The sequence below is a fragment of the Temnothorax curvispinosus genome, unplaced genomic scaffold (genome assembly GCF_003070985.1).
Source record: "Temnothorax curvispinosus isolate PA1 unplaced genomic scaffold, ASM307098v1 QBEX01004646.1, whole genome shotgun sequence".
Taxonomy (NCBI): Eukaryota; Metazoa; Arthropoda; class Insecta; order Hymenoptera; family Formicidae; genus Temnothorax; species Temnothorax curvispinosus.
Genome location: NW_020214426.1, coordinates 30690 through 36410, shown reverse-complemented (window position 1 = coordinate 36410; position 5721 = coordinate 30690). Strand labels below are relative to the sequence as shown.

The 5721-nt window shown below is 35.5% G+C and overlaps 1 long non-coding RNA gene across 2 annotated transcripts; it reads right to left on the bottom strand.

The window, feature by feature from the left end:
- Positions 1 to 2506: 2506 nt before the first annotated feature.
- Positions 2507 to 5251, bottom strand: LOC112453725. 2 transcript variants are annotated; one of them, XR_003040646.1, is made up of 3 exons: positions 4924 to 5251; positions 4282 to 4846; positions 2507 to 3124 (listed from the first exon to the last, which is right to left on the bottom strand). It is a non-coding gene; the product is annotated as an uncharacterized LOC112453725 (long non-coding RNA). The 2 variants fall into 2 exon arrangements; XR_003040647.1 differs by having other exon boundaries at positions 4688 to 4846.
- Positions 5252 to 5721: the final 470 nt, after the last annotated feature.

Genomic DNA, 5721 nt, shown 5'->3' with positions numbered 1-5721 from the left:
GGAAGCACATAAAATTGCAGGAGCCATGAGCAAAACGCAGAAGCCATATGCGCATGCGCTATGGTATCTGCCTGTATTCTGCCCATGACTGTGGCTTCTGAATTTTCAATCTACATAAACTATGCTTATGTATTTTTATGTAGATTGAAAATTCAAAAGCCATGGGGCAGAATGCAGATACCATAGCGCATGCGCATATGAGTTCTGCATTCTGTTCATGGCTCCTGCAATTTTATGTGCTTCGACCTTAATACAGTCTATGCGTTTCATGCGCAATTTGGAACGGACCCTAAGCAAATAGCGCTAATAGCGCGCTCCCCGAACGCAGCCAATGGCTGCGTTCTGCCGATACTCCGCTAGCCTAGCAATCGTGAGCAGTCGCTCGTTTCTTCTCCTTTTAATCCATTGGGTCAAAGGAGAAGAAACGAGCGACTGCACACGATTACTAGGCTACCTCATAGAAGTTAGCCGGACAATTTCGACTTACGACATTTTTTTTACGAATCGATTTTTAGTCGTTTGTTATTGATTGTTAGACTAATTAGAACGTTTGTTAGTTAATAGTTTTTACGTAATCACAAAAATAATTTTTAGTGTTAATTTAGCCGGTAAATATAGAATTCTTTACAATTTTCGATTCAAACCGTGGTCAATCGATGCGGAATCGTTTGTTAGTTTCAAATATACTAAGTAAAACGTTTGTTAGATCACGGTTTCGCTAAAAAAAGCGAAAAACTGTATATCGTTTAGCTGCCGGAGAGTAGGGGTGAGACGTAGAATATGTGGTGGTTTCAGAACGCATTACGTAATAGTTTATCAACACGGGAAACGTGCTTAACCTATTTTCAATTTATTTATCAGATTTGTTTATGCCTAATACCTGGCTACATTTTACGTGCAAAAATATAGGTAAGTGTAAAATGCAAATTTAATTCTGAACTTAGTAAAAAGTATCCTTGCAATATGAAAGAGATATAGATTGCAAAAGTAGAGAGGTAACCTACTAAAGTTGTATTTGAACAATTACATCAAATTACAGATTTATGAAATATAGAAATAAACTTATATTGTATGTACTAAGTAGATATAAGTAATTTTGTCATCGTACGGAAACTCGCAGTTTAAACTAACTATAAAATTGTTTACAGATGCTTGATGTCATTGGTCATTAAGAGGTAGAAAAGCAGTGGAATACTTCATGCACTTCCAAGTAAGTTAGAAAAGCATTAGCGAAGCTACTTAATCTTGTACAAATTATATTAAAGTACACATTAAAGAAATATAAATATATTTTATCATTGTGTAAGGGCTGGAATCTGTCTTGGGACAAACGCAAAAAGAGAAGCCATAAGATGTCAAAGCGCTTAATCGAAACGAAACAAAGCATCAAGAACCTCGTCGTAGAGTGAGAAGCGGTGGCAGTCGAGTTGCATCATCTACGACCGGAATTTCCGAAGATGGTAGTTCAGGCCAACACGCTGATTATTATACGGAAGTAAGTTTCATTTTCAAGTTACTGATTTTGGACGTTTCAGAACTTTTATAATTTAATAACAGAAAGAGATAGTAGCAATAACTTGAAAAATATGTAACGCTGATTGACTATCGTGTTGTGAGGGCGAAATTTTCTTAACGTTGCCGCGCTATGAAAGGTTTAATTTACCGCATGATTTAATTTATCCGTATGATATTGCAGATCGAGGACTGCGAAAGTAAGAAAAGTTTATAAGAATTACATTTGTAATTTATAGGACGTAAACATAGAAGAGGATACAGAGAGTAGTTCTGATTACATGGGTGAAACAAGTGACGATGAACACAGTGGGTGGTGGTAGCCAATCGCCAGTATGAAACCAGGCGATGATCTTGCTACAGATAGCACATTAAAACGGATTCTAGAGCAGGATTATGACCTAATGAGTAATAAGAACAAGGTAAGCTAGTAATTAAATTTTAGTTAAAATACATATATGTTACAGATATAAGCTATAAAGCGTTTGTGCCGGATACATTTTTCAACAACTAAAAACTATTCCTGCTGTTTGCATTTTATTTATTTTTCATATTTAAATTAAAATTATACAAGGATTGTAATTTATGTTAAAAACTAATCTTTCACTGAAAACAAATATCATACAAATATATCACTGATATTTATTTCAGCTTATATTTCCGGCGCAACCTACTGTGATAAATATTCCAGAATCTCTGGCACAGCATTTCACTACGACGCAGTTTACGAATATCCCAGAGAAACCTTAACTCTCATATCGCAGTTTACGAATATCTCAGAGAAACTCTCTGATTGTGTCGATTAATTATCGAACGGAAAAAGGAAAATACAATAGCAATGTTTTTTTTACGTATCAGGATAAGCTGTGATTATAAAAAAAAAAGAAAAAAATAACGGAAAACAGAACCGAGCAGGAGCAGGACGCAACAGGATATCTGTATTTCTAGAAAGTCTGATTTTGTAAATTATTCTACGAGGAAAACACTTGTGTATTATATATATGTATATGCGGATATGCGATATACAATTTGATATGATATATGATCTATGACGTTTGTTTATTACTATGTAAAGTGACAGACTTCGAAATTAAACATTAATTACTGTTAATCGTGGCGTTTTAAATTTACTCTTTTTCTTTTCTTTTACCTAAAGAAAATCATGAGAAAGTGAGAAAATTCCAAACGCTGCAAGAGTGCAGACACAATGGACATCCGAATTTTACAAAACGTGAAAAAACATTCGTATTTTCTCATTTCTAAACTCCTCAGACCGTGTTAATATTTAAACAAAATAATTCACACGTCACTCACAGAGCTAGCGCGATAAAAAAATAAGTTAACATTCGTTGAAACAACATTATACATTTATGTCTAACAACAATTTTTTGTGCTTGCACTCGCGAATCTCTTGCCGACGTGATACTCGATTTTCTCACACAGAATTTCTTGCTATAAGACACAAAGGGGAGTTTACTTCTTGCGGAAAATACTCGGCATGCTGGGCGATTCAGTTTTCTGTTGAAAAGATCTTGTTCATCTTCTGGCGCATATCCTTGGCAGACATTCACCGTCGTCATCGATAGGGAAAGCCCGGAGCTCGTCGAGTGTCCTGGAATAAAGATAATTTTTTTACAAACGTTTAAACATTTAACAAAACGGGAAGAAAAGAGGCTATAAGGGTCAAACGCGGTTCTTCTTGCGTAATGTCTCATTTATTCATCTTCTTGGGTATAACTTCAAACGTTTCTACTATTTTAAATAAATTGTAAACCATGCCTACGATTAATGTCCTTATTGGCTGTACAATTGTTATGACGCGTCGAGCTCTCGTGCTCTCATTGGTATTTTGAATTTTATCACAATAATACTTTTATCATCGACACAACTATTTATGTATACATTCGAATTCTGACTACGTTACGTTAAATGTTTTTATTCCGTCCGTCGTTTTTAAAATGTCGATGCCACCGACAAGTCACTTCGATTATTTATTAATTCCCACGTTCTCTTTGGCCATTTGGTAAGTTAATCACTGTCTCGGGTTAATTAAGGTTTGATTTTATACATCAAAATCTTACAGATAAGGATCATTTGGTACAAATAACACGAGTCGACGAGCTTGCTATTTGGTTTGGAGATCGTGGGCTAACCATTGTTATCGCTGAGGATGGCTCGAAATTGAGCCGAAACGTTTGAAGTTATACCCAAGAAGATGAATAAATGAGACATTACGCAAGAAGAACCGCGTTTGACCCTTATAGCCTCTTTTCTTCCCGTTTTGTTAATTCTCGAGGGTCCGTTTACGGTTTAAACATTTTTCGTTATCGAGAAAATATATACAGGATACATAATGTTTCTAGAAAAGTATTCAATGGTCCAAAGATATCAAAATTCAGAAATATTCAAAAATATTCTACCAAATCTACTATGGATTATTGCGACTGTAGATTAAAAATTAGGAATTATTGGTGGCAAAATAAATGTTACTTATTTGGTCAAATTAGGAATGTTCTACCGAAGTAAAAAAAGCGAGGTAGAACAAATTTATTTCACGTCCGAATTTTGTACATAAATTATTTGAACTAAATTCGCGTGTTAAGTGGTTCATCTGTTCGAATATTATTGACGCTGTTTCTTTTTTTAACAGATTTATTAACTTGTGGTCAAGAAAAATGTCGAAATTTTTTAAGGTTTAATCTATACAATAGGTGTAGTAATCCTTAAGTCTTAAGAAATTAATCAATCATAGTTAATTATTTTCCTCACATTCGATTGTGATTGATCAATTTCTCACAGTAGATCTTAATGGAATACTTAATAAAGTTGTAGGGTAGTATTTCATTGTCGGATCTTTTATATTTAAGACCGGCTGGAGTATAATCTTAAGAGAGAGAGAGATGTTATAAACTAATCACTCGATTGTTAGATATAACAGAGCCATATTATCAACCTTAAGCCATTGTCTTGAAATAAGAACCGACTCTGTATACTAGCCTTAATTTTACTCATTAATTCTTCCTTTGGAATAACGATTGCTTGTTCGTTGCTTAGCAAGGAAGATTTTACAGAAAAATATATTGCTCTTTTTCTAAATTATATGACAGGAGATGAGGTAATATGCGAAATCGAAATATATACGCAAGCCGTCCGCGATTTCTCTGCATATATTTACTTCGTTTACTGTTTTCTCTATGGTATTATTCACTTTACTCCGTTGAGGTTTCTCTGTTCGTAATATTCTCGGTTCGGAATATTCGTAAACTGCGTCGTAGTAAAATTATGCCAAAGATTCCGGAATATTTATCACAGTAGGTTGCGCCGGAAGTACAAGCTGAAATAAATATCAGTGATATATTTGTATACCTACTATTTGTTTTCAGGGAAAGATTAGTTTTTAATATAAATTACAATTAATGCGAATCAATGAGAATGATACCGGCGGCTTTTCCGCCTCTCTGTATATGAACTGGACGACAAATCTGATAAATAAATTGAAAATAGGTTAAGCACGTTTCCCGTGTTGATAAACTATTACGTAATGCGTTCCAAAACCACCACATATTCTACGTCTCACCCCCACTCTCCGGCAGCTAAACGATATACAGTTTTTCGTTTTTTTTTTAGCGAAACCGTGATCTAACAAACGTTTTACTTAGTATATTCGGAACTAACAAACGATTCCACATCGACTGACCACGGTTTGAATCGAAAATTGTAAAGAATTTTATATTTACCGGCTAAAAATTATTTTCGTGATTACGTAAAAACTATTAACTAACAAACGTTCTAATTAGTCTAACAATAAATAACAAACGACTAACAGTCGATTCGTAAAAAAAAAAATGTCGTAAGTCGAAATTGTCCGGCTAACTTCTATGAGGTTGCTAGGCTAGCGGAGTATCGGCAGAACGCAGCCAATCAGTCCTTCTCTGTGCTTAGTAAAAAATCAGTACATTTCGGAACGCACCTACAATATGCACTAGAGAGAAACCTGAGAACGGCCACCGGGGTCATTCCGTTCCAGCGGACGTATACTGACGCGCCGCCTGAGAAAGTGGACGTCAACTACGTCGTTACGCTCAGTAACGGTACACACATGGTTCGTGTCTGTGCTATGGTTTGTGTCCAAACTACTCAGATGGAGGGGATATGCCAGTCGGCTGACTCGGCACTCGGCAAGCTTCGAGCGGGGAGAGAAGGGCAGAC